Source organism: Mobula hypostoma, chromosome 1, assembly GCF_963921235.1.
Source record: "Mobula hypostoma chromosome 1, sMobHyp1.1, whole genome shotgun sequence".
NCBI lineage: Eukaryota > Metazoa > Chordata > Chondrichthyes > Myliobatiformes > Myliobatidae > Mobula > Mobula hypostoma.
Window position 1 is genome coordinate 183,573,134 of NC_086097.1, and position 18,854 is coordinate 183,591,987.

Consider the following 18,854-nt stretch of genomic DNA (forward strand, 5'->3'; position numbering starts at 1 on the left):
TCCCACGTTACATACATCACACACAGCACACAAAACAAAATATTACCGCAAATAAATTAATAAAATACAGTTCAAAAGAGATGTGTGAGTGCACAGCTCAGGTAAACAGTACAGGAGCAGTGAACAGATCGATGTCCTACTGACAAAACCTTGATAGTGGTAGGGTATTCTTCAATTATGTGAAGAACAAAAGGATGAAGGTAGGACCGATTAGAGATAAAGGTGGGAAGATGCACGTGGAGGCTGTGGAAGGGAGCGAGGTCCTCAATGGATACTTCTCTTCGGTATTCACCAGTGAGAGGGAACTTGATGATGGTGAAGACAATATGAGTGAGGTTGATGTTCTGGAGCATGTCGATATTAAGGGAGAGGAGGTGTTGGAGTTGTTAAAATACATTAGGACGGATAAGTCCCCGGGGCCTGACGGAATATTCCCCAGGCTGCTCCACGATGCGAGGGAGGAGATTGCTGAGCCTCTGGCTGGGATCTTTATGTCCTTTTTGTCCACAGGAATGGTACCGGAGGATTGGAGGGAGGCGAATGTTGTCCCCTCGTTCAAAAAAGGTAGTAAGGATAGTCTGGGTAATTATAGACTAGTGAGCCTTACGTCTGTGGTGGGAAAGGTGTTGGAAAAGATTCTTAGAGATAGGATCTATGGGCATTTATACTTTATACTTGATTGTCGCCAAACAATTGATGCTAGAACGTACAATCATCACAGTGATATTTGATTCTGTGCTTCCCGCTCCCTGGATTACAAATATTAAATATTAAAAATAGTAAAAATAGTAAAATTAGTAAATACTAAAAATTTAAATTATAAATCATAAATCATAAATAGAAAATAGAAAAATGGAAAGTAAGGTGGTGCAAAAAAACCGAGAGGCAGGTCTGGATATTTGGAGGGTACGGCCCAGATCCAGGTCAGGATCCGTTCAGCAGTCTTATCACAGTTGGAAAGAAGCTGTTTCCAAATCTGGCTGTACGAGTCTTCAAGCTCCTGAGCCTTCTCCCGGAGGGAAGAGGGACGAAAAGTGTGTTGGCTGAGTGGGTCGTGTCCTTGGTTATCCTGGCAGCACTGCTCCAACAGCGTGCGGTGTAAGGTGAATTTAGAGAATCATGGTCTGATCAGGGACAGTCAGCATGGCTTTGTGAAGGGCCGATCGTGTCTAACAAGCCTGATAGAGTTATTTGAGGAGGTGACCAGGCATATAGATGAGGGTAGTACAGTGGATGTGATCCATATGGATTTTAGTAAGGCATTTGACAAGATTCCACATGGTAGGTTTATTCAGAAAGTCAGAAGGCATGGGATCCAGGGAAGTTTGGACAGGTGGATTCAGAATTGGCTTGCCTGCAGAAGGCAGAGGGTGGTGGTGGAGGGTGTACATTCAGATTGGAGGGTTGTGACTAGTGGTGTCCCACAAGGATCTGTTCTGGGACCTCTACTTTTCGTGATTTTTATTAACGACCTAGATGTTGGGGTAGAACAGTGGTTTGGCAAGTCTGCAGTCAACACAAAGGTTGGTGGTGTTGTAGATAGTGTAGAGGATTGTCAAAGATTGCAGAGAGACATTTGATAGGATGCAGAAGTGGGCTGAGAAGTGGCAGATGGCGTTCAACCCAGAGAAGTGTGAAGTGGTACACTTTGGAAGGACAAACTCCAAGGCAGAATACAAAGTAAATGGCAGGATACTTGGTAGTGTGGAGGAGCAGAGGGATCGGGGGGTACATGTCCACAGATCCCTGAAAGTTGCCTCACAGGTATTTAGGGTAGTTAAGAAAGCTTATGGTGTGTTAGCTTTCATAAGTCGAGGGATAGAGTTTTAGAGTTGCGAGGTAATGATGCAGCTCTATAAAACACTGGTTAGGCCACACTTGGTGTACTGTGTCCAGTTCTAGTCGCCTCACTATAGGAAGGATGTGGAAGCATTGGAAAGGGTACAGAGGAGATTTACCAGAATGCTGCCTGGTTTAGAGAGTATGGATTATGATCGGAGATTAAGGGAGCTAGGGCTTTACTCTTTGGAGAGAAGGAGGATGAGAGGAGACATGATAGAGGTATACAAGATATTGAGAGGAATAGATAGAGTGGATAGCCAGTGCCTCTTCCCCAGGGCACCACTGCTCAATATGGCTTTAAGGTAAGGAGTGGGAAGTTCAAGGGGGATATTAGAGGAAGGGTTTTTACTCAGAGAGTGGTTGGTGCGTGGAATGCACTGCCTGAGTCAGTGGTGGAGGCAGATACATTAGTGAAATTTAAGAGACTACTGGACAGGTATATGAAGGAATTTAAGGTGGGGGGTTATATGGGAGGCAGGGTTTGAGGGTCGGCAGAACATTGTGGGACGAAGGGCCTGTAGTGTGCTGTACTATTCTATGTTCTCTTTAGCTCACTGCCTGAGGGAAGAAGCATTTACCTAGTCTAGTAGTCCTAGTCCTGATGCTCCTGTACCTCCTTCCTGATGGCAGTGGGTCAAAGGCATTGTGGAATGGGTGGTACGGATTCTCAACAATGCTTTGAGCCCTTCACACACCACGCTCCTGGTAATTTTACAAATGGGGGGAGGATGACCCTAATGTTTGTCTGGGTAGTTTTTACTGTCCTCTGTAAGATCTTGTGGTCTGAGGCCTGGCAGCTTCCATTCCACACAATGATGCAGCCAGACGGGAGACTCTCGATAGTGCTCCTGTAGAAACTTGTTAGAATGGGGGCAGGGAGCCTTGCACGGCTCAATCTCCTCAAAGTGTGGACGCTGCTGTGCCTTCTTGAGGAGATGTTGTGGGTCCAGGTTAGATTGTCCATTATGTGCTCAGCAAGGAACTGTGCTCTTCACTCTCTCCACAGCAGAGCCATTGATGTGCAATGGAAAGTTGTCCCAAAATATCAACCTATCTGCTCCTCTTCCCCAACAGCTGCTATCCAAACTGCTGCTCTATTCCACCGGATTGTGTGTTGCTCCAGATTCCAGCATCTTGTGTCTCCATTTCATCTGTGTGTCCTCCCACAACAGAGCTCTGAGAGCTGGTGGACTGAACATATCAGAGCAGACAGGGAACAGTAGTTTACAAAGTGTTTCACAATCATTATTTCAGATTCCACGTGTTGCAGATCCAATATATATTCTAGACTTTATATTATAAATTACCCATAGAAATGAGAACAGGAGAGCACAGAAACAGGAACACGCCCTTTGGCCCACAGTGTTATGCCAAACTCATTAAAAATGTAACCAAATGCTGAAGTAAACTAATCTCTTCTGCCTACATCATGTCCATAACTATCCATTTCCTACACATTCATGTGCCTAGGAGCCTCTTAAATGCCTCTATCATATTTGCCTTCACCAGCTACCTTGGCAATGAATTCCAGGCACCCACCGCTCTCTGTGTGAAAAAAAAACTTGCCGCACACATTTCCTTCGAACTTCACCCTCTCCAAACCCTCAACACCCTTCCTACAATGAAGTGACCAGACTGAATGCAGTACTCCAGATTTATAAAGTTACAACAAAACTTACAGACTCTTGAACTCATTTCCTCAACACATAAAGATAAGCATGCTGTGTGCCTTCTTTACCTCCCTGTTAATGTGTGTAGCACTTTCATAGAGTTAGGGACTTGGTTCCTCAACCTGTTTGCACATTAACAGTTTAAATGTCTTGTCATTACCAGTGTTTTGAGCCTTTACATTTGATCTACCAAAGTGCTGCCCTTCACATGTGGCCAGGTTAAATTCCATCTGCCATCTCTCTGTCCATATGTGCAACAGATCTATGTCTTGTGATATTCTTTGACAGATTTCTAAATATTCTACCAATCTTTGTATTGCCTGTAAACTTACTAAACTGCAAATCTATGTTGCACAAAGATCTTTTATATATTTCATAAACAGCAGAATTTACGGATCCCCGTGGACCAGCACTAGTCACAGATCCACAGCCAGTTTACTGACTACCCTCTGTCTCCTATACGCAAGCCAATTTTAAATCCAAATAACAAATTCATTGTAGGTCCAGTGCATCTTAATCTTCAGGATGATCCTCCCATGAGGGATCTTGTCAAATGACTTACTAAAATTCATGTGGACAACATCCACAGTTCTACTTCACTAATCACCTCTGTAATTTTGAAAAACTCAACCAAGTTAGTAAGATACGACTTGCCTCATACAAAGTCATACTGATTGTCCCTAATTAGGCTAATTCCTCATAAATACTTTCCCTAAGAATCCTATCCAATAACTTTCCTCACTGACTTGAGACTCACCGGTCTATGATTTGAGACTAGAACTAGGAGACATTGCCTCAAGATTCAGGGGAGAAGATTTAGGGCAGAGATGAGGAGAAACTATTTTTCCCAGAGAGTGGTGAACCTGTGGAATTCTCTGCCCAGGGAAACAATTGAGGCTTCTTCACTAAACATATTTAAGATACAGTTAGATAGATTTTTACAGAGTAGGGGAATTAAAGGTTATGGGGAAAAGGCAGGTGGATGGAGCTGGGTTTACGGACAGATCAGCCATGATCTTATTGAATGGCGGGGCAGGCTCGATGGGCCGGATGGCCTACTCCTGCTCCTATTTCCTAAGTTCTTATGTTCCAGGATTATCCCTATTATCCTTCTTGAAAAATGAACAACATTAGCTAATCCTTTGGGACCTCACCTGTGGCTAAAGAGGACAAAGATCTGGATAAGACCTGTTATGAATGACTAAAGTGGAGTCACATGGAAGGTGTAACAGGGAAATATAGAAATGTTTATTCACACAGTGAACCTCCAGGAGAGAGAGAGGGTCCAGACAATTCCAGAGTCTCACTCTCCTGACATGATGTTTTGTATTTGTTCAACACCAAAATAACAACAATTAATGCAGTTTCAATTACTATAATCTCCTACTTAACTTTAACATTTGGAATATAGTTTGGTAAATAAATAGTGAAGGTCAGGCACCTTTAAGCGGATGAAGATACTTTGCCATGGCTGGGAAGAGGGGAGAACTCCAAGCCAGACTGAAATGCCAAGAGATGAAAGTTCCTCTACTCAGCATCTTGTTTGCAAATGTACGGTCACTGGAGAACAAGATTGAAGACCTAAGGACCAGATTACTGTATTGGAGGGAAATGAGGAATTGCTGCACTCTGCATTTAAAGAGACGTGGCTGACTCTGGACATCCTGGATACGTCAGTATGACCCAAAGGTTTCTCGATACACAGGTTGGGCTGGACTGCTGATTTGGAGATGGCAAAAGGCAGGGGTCAGTATTTAATGATAACTCTTTGTGGTGCTTGGACGTAGTGGTTTTGTTGCACTCTTGTTCCTCTGATCTGGGTTATTTAATAATTACATGCTGGCCATTCTCCTCCATGAACCTGACCACAGTTTATATACCCCCAGTAGCTGACGTTAATCAGGCACTTGTGATATTAAATCACCAAAAAAAAAGCCCAACCTGACACATTTAAAATCACATTTGGAGACTTCAATCAAGCTTGTTTAAAGAAATCTCTGCCCAGTTATCCTGCAGGACCACTGCCTTACTCTGATTAGGAATGCCTACGTTTCCATCCCTAAACTGCATTCCGAGAAATCTGATCACTTTGCCATCCTTCTCTGACCTGCCTTCTAGCAGAGGCTAAAGTGCAAGACTCCAGGCATAAGGAGAATAAAGAGTTGGTCTTGGGAGGCAGAGGTATGGCTACAAGATTTCTCTCAGTCCGCGGATTCAGCCTTACTCAAGGACATATCGGAGGACCTGAGTGAATATTCCACGGTTGTCACGAACTTTATTAAAATAGTCAAGTGCCTCCCCACAAATTCATTCAGAGTCTTCCTCAACCAGAAGTCCTGGGTGAACCATGAGATCTGCAATTTGCTGAGGGCCAGGTCAGTGGCACTGAGGTCTGGTAACCAAGTAAGATACAAGAGGTCCAGGTACGATCTCTCCAGGTACGAAAGCCAACTCATGTGCATATTGGCAGTTCTGGAGCAAACTCGAATCACTGAAGGATGCTTGACAACTGTGACAGGGCTTGAATGCTATAACCTCTTACAAAGAGAAACCAAGCGAAATAGGTGACAACAAGGTTTTGTTCCCAGATGAGCTCAATGCCTTATATGTTTGCTTCCACCATCAAAACTTGGAGGAACTGTCTTTCTTTCTTTTTAAATCTTTTTATTGAGTAAGTATACAAAAAAAGGTAAGCCATATAAACATTAATACAATGTTAAAGTATAATAAAATTCCAAAAGATATCAATACCAAAAAGAAAATACTACAAACAAAGTAATTTAAACATAAGAAACCAAGATAACATAATAGTATACTAAATTTTATATGTATCAATGGAAAAAAAAGAAAAAAAAAAACCCCAAAAAAACCCACTGTGCAGCTAACTAAAAGCAAGGCAAAGCAATGGGCTAACTTGAAACCAAACAGAGTTAAACTTAAAATCACGTCCTCAATCCCGACCTCCATTAAAAACAGTGAAAAAAAAAACAAGAAGGGTAAATATTACATTAAATGAAAATATCGAATAAAAGGTCCCCAAATCTGTTCAAATTTAAATGAAGAATCATAAAGGTTACTTCTAATTTTCTCCAAATTCAAACATAAAATCGTCTGAGAAAACCAAAAAAAGGTAGTTGGAGCATTAAGCTCTTTCCAATGTTGTAAAATACATCTTTTCGCCATTAAAGTAAGAAATGCAATCATTCTACGGGCTGAAGGGGAAAGATTACTAGAAATTTTAGGTAGTCCAAAGATAGCAGTAATAGGGTGAGGAGAGATATCTATATTTAATACCTTAGAAATAATATTGAAAATATCTCTCCAAAAAGTTTCCAAAGTAGGGCAAGACCAAAACATATGAGTTAAAGAGGCTATCTGCCCCGAACATCTATCACAGAAAGGATTAATATGTGAGTAAAAACGCGCTAACTTATCTTTGGACATATGTGCTCTATGAACCACTTTAAATTGAATTAGGGAATGTTTAGCACAAATAGAGGAAGTATTAACTAATTGTAAAATCTGCCCCCAATCATCCACAGAAATGGTAAGCCCCAATTCCTGTTCCCAATCTACCCTAATCTTATCAAATGGAGCTTTCCTAAGTTTCATAATAATATTATAAATCATAGCCGATGCACCTTTCTGACATGGATTAAGGTTAATTATCGAATCTAAAATATATGTAGGAGGAAGCATTGGAAAGGAAGAAAGTATAGTACTTAGGAAATTTCTAACTTGTAAATATCTAAAAAAATGTATTCTTGATAAGTTATATTTATTAGATAATTGTTCAAAAGACATAAGGGAACCATCTAAAAATAAATCCAAAAACCGTAAAATACCCTTAGTCTTCCAAGTTTGAAAAGCGCGATCCGTAAAAGAGGGAGGAAAAAATATGTTACCTAAAATAGGAATCGCTAACCCGAATTGATTAAGATCAAAAAATTTTCTGAATTGAAACCAAATGCGCAAAGCATATTTAACTATCGGGTTAGAGACCTGCTTAAGACGTTTCGAATCAAAAGGGAGAGAGGAGCCTAAAATAGAACCAAGTGTATAACCCTGAACAGATTGTAATTCCAATGCTACCCATTTAGGAATAGATAGTATGTCCTGGTCAAGTAACCAAAATTTCATATGTCGAATATTAATAGCCCAATAATAGAATCTAAAGTTAGGTAATGCTAAACCTCCATCTCTCTTAGCTTTCTGTAAATGTATTTTACCCAGTCTCGGATTCTTATTCTGCCAAATAAATGAAGAAATTTTAGAGTCAACTTTATCAAAAAAAGATTTTGGAACGAAAATTGGTAATGCCTGAAACACATATAAAAATTTTGGCAAAAAAAACATCTTAACCGCATTAATACGACCAATCAAAGTTAAATATAAAGGAAACCATTTAGATGAAAGTTGAGTAATATGGTCTATTAATGGTAAAAAGTTAGTCTTAAATAAATCTTTGTATTTACAAGTAATTTTAATCCCAAGATATGAAAAGTAATTATTAATCAATTTAAATGGAAATTTATAATATAAGGGAAGATGTTTATTAATCGGAAAAAGTTCACTCTTACTAAGATTTAATTTATAACCTGAGAAAAGACCAAATTGTGCTAATAACTCTAAAACAGCAGGAATGGATCTCTCAGGATTAGAAATATATGGAGGAACTGTCAAGAACTCCCACGGTCCCTGACGACCCTGTAATTTCTGTCTTTGAGGCTAACATGAGACAATGAACCCACAGAAGGCATCCAGCCCAGATGTGCAGTAAAGACCTGTGCTGGAGTGTTCTCCGATATCTTAAACCTCTCACTTTGGTAGTCTGAGGTACTCTCCTGCTCCAAGCAGGATCCAGTTATACCAGTGTCTAAGAAGAAGATGATAACCTATCTTAATGACTATAATCCAGTAGCACTTACATCCACTATGATGAAGTGCTTTGAGAGTCTGGTGATGAAACATATCAATTCCTGCCGTGTAATGAATTGGATCCACTCGAAACTGCCTGCCGGAGGAACACGTCTACAGTGGATGCCATCTCACTGGCTCTTCACTCAATCCTGAAACACCTGGACAGCAAAGGTATTAACTACAGCTCAATGTTCAATATTATCACCCCCTCAAAACTAATCAATAAGTTTCAAGACTTTGGCCTCAATAACTCCTTGTGCAATTGGATCCTTGATTTCCTCACTTGCAGCCCCCATTCAGTTAGGATTGGCAACATCTCCTCCACAATCTCCATCAGTACAGGTACACCACAAGGCTGTGTGCTTAGTCCCTTGCTCTATTCGCTTTACATTTATGACTGCGTAGCTAAGCACAGCTCCAATACTACATCCAAGTTTGCTGTTGCTGGCCAAATCAAAGGTGTTGATGATTCAGCATACAGGAGGGAGATTGGAAATCTGGCTGAGTGGTGCCACAACAACCTCTGACTCAGTATCAGCAAAACCATGGAGGTGATTATCGAATTCAGGAGGAAGGATCCGGAGCTCCGCGAGGCAGTCCTCATTATGGTATCAGAGGTGGAGAGTGTCAGCAGTTTTATACTCTGCTTCAAGGGATCTGTCCAGGTGTCATTATGAAGAAAGCACAGCAGCACCTCTACTTCCTTAGAGATTTGCAAAGATTTGGCATGACATCTAAAACTTTGACAGACTTCTATAGAAGTGGTGGAGAGTATATTGACTAGTTGCATTATGGCCTAGTACGGAAACACCAATGTCCTTGAATGGAAAAGCCTACAAAAAGTAATGTATATGGCCCAGTCCATCGTGGGTAAAACCCTCCACTGAGCACAAGACACGGAAAGCAACATCTATCGGTATGGAGCCTCACCATCCAGGTCATATTCCCTTTTCACTGCTGCCATCAGGAAGAAGGTACAAGAGCCTCAGGCCTCACACCATCAGATTCAGGAACAGTTAGTACCCCTCAACCATCAGGATTTTGAACCAGAGCGGATAACTTCACTCACCCCATCACTGAACTGTTCCTATAATCTATAGACTCACTTTTAAGGACTCTTCATCTCATGTTCTCAATACTTATTGCTTACTTATTTAATATTATTATTTCTTTTGTTTTGTATTTGCAGATTATTGTCTATTGCACATTAGTTATCTGTCCATCTCGTTGTGTGCAGTCATTCATTGATTCTGTTGTCTTTCTTGGATTTACTGAGTATGTCTGCAAAAGAATCTCTGGGTCAGATATGGTGACATATGCACTTTGAAAATAAATTTACTTTGAGCTTTGAAATTTACAGAACTATACTATATATTTACAATGGCATCACATCCCAACTGAAGGAATCTTTTTGGATATTCAATACTGGTGTGTGTGATACCGTGAATATACAACTAACCAGAAGGTTAATGACAAACAGATCTTTCTTGAACTGTGCATTAAGTGGCAGGGATATGCCATTAACAATGTGCTAATAGCATGGACATTTATCTAGAAAACCATAGAAAAACTACAGCCCAGAAACAGGCCTTTTGGCCCTTCTTGGCTGTGCCGAACCATTTTCTGCCTAGTCCCACTGACCTGCACACGGACCATATCCCTCCATACACCTCCCATCCATGTATATGTCCAATTTATTCTTAAATGTTAAAAAAAGAACCGCATTTACCACCTCATCTGGCAATTCATTCCACACTCCCACCACTCTCTGTGTGAAGAAGCCCCCCCCTAATATTCCCTTTAAACTTTTCCCCCTTCACCCTTAAACCATGTCCTCTGGTTTTTTTCTCCCTTTGCCTCAGTGGAAAAAGCCTGCTTGCATTCACTCTATCTATACCCATCATAATTTTATATACCTCTATCAAATCTCCCCTCATTCTTCTACGCTCCAGGGAATAAAGTCCTCACCCATTCAACCTTTCTCTGTAACTGAGTTTCTCAAGTCCCGGCAACATCCTTGTAAACCTTCTCTGCACTCTTTCAACCTTATTTATATCCTTCCTGTCATTTGGTGACCAAAACTGAACACAATACTCCAGATTGGGCCTCACCAATGCCTTATACAACCTCATCATAACATTCCAGCTCTTATACACAATACTTCGATTAATAAAGGCCAATGTACCAAAAGCTCTCTTTACGACCCTATCTACCTGTGACGCCACTTTTAGGGAATTTTGTATCTGTATTCCCAGATCCCTCTGTTCTACTGCACTCCTCAGTGCCTTACCATTTACCCTGTATGTTCTACCTTGGTTTGTCTTTCCAAAGTGCATTACCTTACACTTGTCTGTATTAAACTCCACTTGCCATTTTTCAGCCCATTTTTCCAGCTGGTCCACATCCCTCTGCAAACTTTGAAAACCTTCCTCACTGTCCACTACACCTCCAATCTTCATATCATCAGCATCTTGGAGGAGAAGATGGCAGCGTGCCGCGTGTGCGCAGCTCTCCGGTGAAAAATGATGTCGTATCTGTTAAATAGGGGCTGTGGACAATTCTGATTTGATGGAGAATGGTATGAAATCACAGAGGACCATCTGGAGAAATTTCTGAAACACCCATCCGCTGCTGTCGTTGCTGTGTGGTTGGGAATCTTTCGGAGGGTAGGCCTCAAAATCCCCGGCCTTGCCTGCTTTTGGCGACCTAGAAAGAGGTCGAATCACTCGGACAGAGATGGCGCTCAGTACTCAGTGTCGGAGAGCTGATCAGAGCTCGAAGTTTTCGGATGACTCAGAGTGGAATTGTGGTCGGCATGGCAGGGAGAGTTTTTCTTCCCTCACCCGACTGCGTGAGATGTGAGACATTTGAGAAACTTTGAACTAAAGTCCATGTGCTCATGGACTTTCTTCATCAAGTTATGGTATTGTGCACTGTTGTAACTATATGTATAATTATGTGGTTTTGTCAGTTTTTTAAGTCTTGGTTTGTCCTGTGTTTTGTGATATCACACCCGAGGAAATAATGTATAATTTCTTAATGCATGCATTACTAAATGACAATAAAAGGGGACTATGTGTCTTCATAATCATAATTTGCTGATCCAATTGACCACATTATCATCCAGATCATTAATATATGTTTGTAGATGACAAATAACGATGGACCCAGCACTGATCCCTGTGGCACACCACTAGTCACAGGCCTCCACTCTGAGAAGCAATCCTCTACTACCACTCTTTAGTTTCTTCCATTGAGCCAATGTCTAATCCAATTTACCACCTCTCCATGTATACCTAGCGACTGAATTTTCCTAACTAACCTCCCATGCGGGACCTTGTCAAAGGCCTTACTAAAGTCCATGTAGACAACATCCACTGTCTTCCCTTCATCCACTTTCCTGGTAACCTCCTCGAAAAACTCCAATAGATTGGTCAAACATGACCTACCACGCACAAAGCCATGTTGACTCTCCCTAATAAGTCCCTGTCTATCCAAATGCTTGTAGACTCTGTCTCTTAGTACTCCCTCCAATAACTTACCCACTACCGACGTCAAATTTATCGGCCTATAATTTCCCGGATTACTTTTCGATCCTTTTTTAAACAACGGAACAACATGAGCCATTCTCCAATCCTCCGGCACCTCACCCTTAGACACCGACATTTTAAATATATCTGCCAGGGCCCCTGCAATTTGAACACTAGTCTCCTTCAAGGTCCGAGGGAATACCCTGTCAGGCCCTGGGTATTTATCCACTTTAATATGCCTCAAGATAGCAAGCACCTCCTCCTTTTCAATCTGTGCAGTTTCCATGATCTCACTACTTGTTTCCTTTAATTCCGTAGACTTCATGCCAGTTTCCTTAGTAAATACAGACGCAAAAAAACCATTTAAGATCTCCCCATTTCTTTTGGTTCCACACATAGCCGACCACTCTGATCTTCAGGAGGACCAATTTTATCCCTTACAATCCTTTTACTCTTAATATACCTGTAAAAGCTCTTTGGATTATCCTTCACTTTGACTGCCAAGGCAACCTCATGTCTTCTTTTAGCCCTCCTGATTTCTTTCTTAAGTATTTTTTTGCACTTCTTATACTCCTCAAGCACCTGATTTACTCCCTGTTTCCTATACATTTCATACAACTCCCTCTTCTTCTTTATCAGAGTTGCAATTTCCCTTGAGAACCAAGGTTCCTTATTCCTATTCAATTTGCCTTTAATCCTGACAGGAACATACAAGCTCTGCACTCTCAAACTCTTTTATAGTTTCAATGGGATAGAATCAGAATGAATGATTTTACTAGCCACAAAGTATCAGTTGGAAGTTAAATTGCTTACAGGTTTTATTTCCTGAAGACTTGTTCTCATTTTAGTTAATCCATAATTATGCTATCCAAACACTGTTCACATTCCTAATACTGATCCCTAACAAGACCCATGCAATCTAATCACAAACAAGAGAAAATCTGTAGATGCTGGAAATCCAAGAAACACACACAAAACGCTAGAGGAACTTAGCAGGCCAAGTAGCATCTATAGAAAAAAGTACAGTCGATGTTTCAGGCCAAAATCCTTCGGCAGGTTTTTATAGATGCTTCCTGGCCTGCTGAGTTCCTCCAGTATTTTGTGGGTGTTCCCTTGCAATCTAATCCCTTGCCTCTCTCAAATACCAGGCATATATCCTATCAGAGTTTGGGGGCTTATCCGTAATGTTCTTTAAGACATCCAGCACGAGTTCCTTCTTTATCTTGAAATACCCTAATATATTAGTATGATCTATGCTGATCTCCTTCTCCTTGGTAATTACTGACTCAAAGCATTCATTTAACTCTCACCTATATCCTCATCCTCCAAACATATATTCCCTCCTTTATTGATAATTGGTCCTACCCATTCTATTGTTATCCTCTTGCTCTTGATGTATGTATAGAATGCCACAAGGTCCACAGTAATCCTTACCTATAGTTTAGAACATAAGGAGCTGCAGTCACTGTTCCCTAATTGTTCATTTGCTGAAGATTCAGTCACACAGGCAGGCCCAGTATAGCCCACCTCTTGTTGGACTATCTACATCTTGATCTGAGAAACCCTGCAGGATATACCTAACAAATTCTACCCATCTAATAATTATGCGCTAAGGAGTTCCCAGTCTTTTTGAGGGAAGTTGAAGTCACTCACTATGACAATCCCTTTGTTTTTTAAACTTTACCTAATCTGCCAGCACATCTGTTCCTCAATGTCCCAGATGGTATTGGGAGATCCGTGGAATAATGCCATTGGGGTGATTACATCCTTCATATTTTTGACATCTACCCAAACAGACTGAATGGACAAGCCCTCTGTTATGATCCCCATATTTTTGACATCTACCCAAACAGACTGAATGGACACGCCTTCTGTTATGATCCCCACATTTTTGACATCTACCCAAACAGACTGAATGGACAAGCCCTCTGTTATGATCCCCACATTTTTGACATCTACCCAAACAGACTGAATGGACAAGCCCTCTGTTATGATCCCCACATTTTTGACATCTACCCAAACAGACTGAATGGACAAGCCCTCTGTTATGATCCCCATATTTTTGACATCTACCCAAACAGACTGAATGGACAAGCCCTCTGTTATGATCCCCACATTTTTGACATCTACCCAAACAGACTGAACGGACAAGCCCTCTGTTATGATCCCTCTGAGTGCAACTGTGATATTGTTCTTGATTAATAGTGCAATCCAATCCCACTCCCACCATTTTTCCCCCACGTGTGAAAATTAATTGGCACACTTAGGAGCAGAATTAAGCTATTTGGCCCATGAGTATACTGTACTGTTCCATTATGGCTGATTTATTACTCCTTTCAACTCCATTCTCCTGCCTTTTCCGTGTAACCTTTGACACCCTTACTAATCAAGAGCCTATGCTTCAAATATATTCAATAACTTGGCCTCCACAGCCATCTGTGTCCATGAATTCTAAAGATTCACCATCCATTGGCTGAAGAAATTCCTTCTCATCGCTGTTCTAAATGGACCTCCCTCTGTTCTGAGCTGTGCCCTCTAGTCCCAGACACACCCTCTGCACATTCACTTTATCTTGGCCTTTCAAAATTCGATAGATTGCAAATAGACCTCCCATCCCCTGAATTATTCTAAACTTTAGCTAGTACATGCCCAGAAACATCATATGTTAACCCTTTCTTTCCTGGAATCATTCTTGTGAACCCCCTCAGGACCCTCTCCAGTCCCAGAAAATCTTTTCTTAGATAAGGGGCCTAAGACTGTCTACAATACTGCATGTGCTGTCTGAGCAATGCCTCAGCATTACTTTTCTATTCTAGTTCTCTCAAAATGAATGCTAATATTGCATTTGCCTTCCTTACCACTGACTCCATCTGCAAATTAACCTTTAGGGAATCCTGCACAAGGACTTCCAAAGTCCCTTTACACCTCAAATTTTTGAATTTTCTTCCCGTTTAGAAAATAGCCTACCTTTATTCCTTCTACCAAAGCCCATGACCACACACTTCCCTACATGATATTCCATCTGCCACTTCTTTGCCCATTTTCCTAATCTAAGTCCTTCTGTAGCCTCTCTACTTCCTGAAAACTACCTGCCCCTCCACCTGTCTTTGCCATCAATTCCATCATCAAAGTCTTTGATATATATTATAAAACGAAATGGTCCCTACACAGACCCCTGTGGAATCCCACTAGTCACTGGCAGCCAACCAGAACGGGCCCCTTTATTCCCACTCTTTGCCTCCCGCCAGACTGCTAATCTTCTACACATGCTGGTATTTTTCCTGTAATACCATGACTCTTATCCAGTTATTCAGCCTCATGTGCGGCACCTTGTCAAAAGCCTTCTGAAAATCCAAGTAAACAATGTCCTTTGACTATATCCTGCCTGTTATTTACTCAAAGAATTCCAACAGATTCATCAGGCACGTTTTCCCCTTTGTAGAGGTGTTTTCACTTCAACATGAAAAAGTCTTTTTCTGTGGATCAGTGTCAAAAAAAGGCAAATTAAATCTGCTGTGATTCAATGTTGTAAAACAATAAAACATGAAGACTTCCAAGGGGTGAACATTATTTTTATAGGCACTGTATTTCGTCTATTTTTCCGCATGAATTAAAACCTACACATAACCTTAATTACAACAGGAGTAATTTCTACATCCATAGATCTCTCATCAGGTCACTGACTTTCCTTTATTATGCTCTTGAAATCTGTATAAAAGAAGTTAGACTATAGAGGGGTCCTAAAACATCTCTGCATTAAACTAGTGGGTGTAGAAATCTTGAAATACCAGTCATTTTTGAGATGTGATGATAGGGAGCATAGATAGTTTCATCATCATACATCCAGAGTATATATGATAATACAAATAGATTTCATAGTTGCTGACTTCTAGCCTGACTATTGACATTGACTATTTATAAATTTTCATAGATGACCAGCTGAATTCCTCCAACATTTTGTATCAGTGCATTTGTTGGATCCATCTGTTTAATTGACAGTTTAACAAGTAATTGTCTGCTTATACTTTAATATAATTACTTGTATAAAAGTAACAGCCTTGTCTGCTTCCTGGTGGTTATAGTATGTCTATGCAAATGCAGTTTTTTCTTATCGGTTAAATAATATATGAATTTGGAAGCTTCTCTTTGGTACTGCATTATTTCAATAAGAGCTATCTCATTGGTTGTCTCTTATCTACAAAATTCAGCGGAATTTTCTTCCTCTATGATTATAAAATAGCTGTATGAATAAGTCAGTGTCATCTTAAATTCTAGTTTCTAGTATCTTTATCTTTAAATCTTTTGTTACTAGCTTCTGCTCCTGTTTCCTTTGTTCTATCAACACTTAATAAAACGATTGTGAAGCAACAAGTTTTGTTCCTCTTTCTTGACTTCCGAATGAACCTTGTATTAAAGCATCAAAATCCAACAATTGGTAGTCACCAAAGGATATTGTGAAGTTTATGACTTGGAGCAATCACAGACTGAGTGGAATTGTTTTGGCAACTAAACAAAAGGAGGTAAAAGCTTACTCTGTTTCAATTTGTCTGAGAGAAAACTTTATTCTGGCTTCAATATATCCAGTGGTAATTAGGATAGAAGACTACTGCGTTGCTATTAAAAAAAAACAACTTTAGAAGTATTGGCTGCAATCCATTTTGGTTGGAGGGTAACCTATTTCAGTTGGAGGATAATCAGTGGTGGCACCAGAGGTTTTTTCTTGCTGGTGCTACAGTGGGGCTGAATTATTCAGTGATGGTGCTGAGGGATGTACCCTATAGTAATATGTATTCACAAGGCCAGACGCATGGCGTTCAAAAGTCAGTTTCAAGCATTATGTGCCTACTATAAATGCCGCTGTTGATTCACAAGCAACAACAATTGATAAATATAATATGGAAGTGAACTGTCACAGTGTCAACAACATCGGAGACAACCCGGGGGACATTCAAGATTTTTTGGGTGGGGGGGATGGGGGGGAGGTAAGCGGCATCCTAACTTGAAGCATGAGACCTGACTGACCCTGTGAATTCACTGCCATCATCAACATCTGATAGGCATACCCCATTTGTATTAATTTCCTTATTTTAACTTAGCCCCATTCTGATGGAGAAATATATATGATGCGATCTGAGTCTGAAAGTGATGAAGCCTTAAATTCTAATCCTGCTAAGAAACAAGATTGAACTGCTACGTGGAGATGTGGAATAGCTGATCTGTACAGCAAGAAGAACATTCTAAATATGAAACTGCAGGGTGAGAATTTCAATTTGATCCAGGCAAGAAGTGCAGTGTCCACTTTTATCAGAAAATTGGAAATATATAAGCAAAACATTGAGAGAAGAATGTTCTCACTATTTCCTGGCATGGAAAGCATGGCACTCTCTTTCACATACAGTGATTTTCAAGAGTACTGCTTATGCCTGCAGTGACTGAAGAAGGATTTTCAGAATCAATTCAAGGATTGAATGATCCGACAGAACAGAAAGAGAGCTTGCAAGAAGAAATTATTGAAATTCAGAATGATGAAGAAGCAAAAATGTTTTTCAAAAATGTTGGCTTTTTTGGTATGTGGCTACACTGTCATATAAAGTTTCCTGGTCTTTTGAGAACAGGAAAACTGCTCCTCATTGCATTTCCACCCTCCTACCTTGTTGGAAGAGACTTCAGTGCCGTGAACCACATACTCACATAAAACAGAAACCACTTGGACATTGTAATGTGTGGGGACTTAAGGCTTTTGCTGTCACAACTTGAACCAGATATTTCAACTCTTGCTAAAAACCATCAAGCTCAAGGATCACCTTGATATTGAAGCTGCTGTACAGCACACAGGTACTGTGTAAGCTAGATTTAAAGACAAATAAAAAATTAAAGCAGAATAATTTTTCTCATGTTAGCATATGGTGGACATGTTTTTATATTATGGGGGCACCAGAAAGTATACTGTGCCTAAGAGGGGCATTGGCAAGTATGAAGGTGCTTTAGAGGTGTGTTGGCAAGTATGAAAGGGAGTCTTGGGCTAAAACAGGTTGGGAAACACTGCATCAACTGAATGAGTGAAAGAACAACATGGTAATTCAATCAAAGTGCAGTGTACGGAGTTTCAAAGCGGACTGAGACAAAATCAAAAACTACAACAGTGACTTAAACTGGGCAATCCTGCCAGTGAGGCTACTGCGGACGCTCCACTCTGGGAAATGCCTACTTCTGAAGCTCTGTCCTGGAGAACTCCACCCACATTGGACAGTCCCCTGAGACAGTGACACCAACCTCTGGAGAATTATAGCCTGTGTTGGACAGTATCCCGATAGAGTGCTGTCATCTGAACTCTGAGGAACTACAGATAGATGTGACATGGACTCTGTATTGGCCCCTAGCGACTCAAGTGAGGATTTCTGTGATGAAACAATAAGCTTGTTGGCTATATCACAGCTTTCTCCAATAAAGACCAAGGGAGTGAAGACTTGTAGGACTGAGGATGAAACTATCATTGATCAAAGTAATGACAAGCTAGGGGCAGATCCATCAACCATTGCTCAACCACTCAAGAATCTGCTGAAAGGAAGTAAGTGCTCAAATAGCACTGTGCCTCTTAATGAAGAACAACTCAAAACTTTTCAAACTTTAAAGGTGACATTGAGTACTGCGCCTGCAACAATGCAGAAAATCGGGTAATTGCAAAGGGTTCATAAACTTTTATTGCAACTCTATGTGCAATAGGCAGAACTGAATTCTCGGAAGTCTGTAAATTGTCAGAAAGAAGATCAGCTAATATCTGCACTGATTCTCGATATGCTTTTGGAGTTAATAATTTTGGAAACTTATGGAGGCAAAGGGGACTTCTTACAATTGTAGGAACCCCAATGAAGAATGGCCAACAAGTACAAGA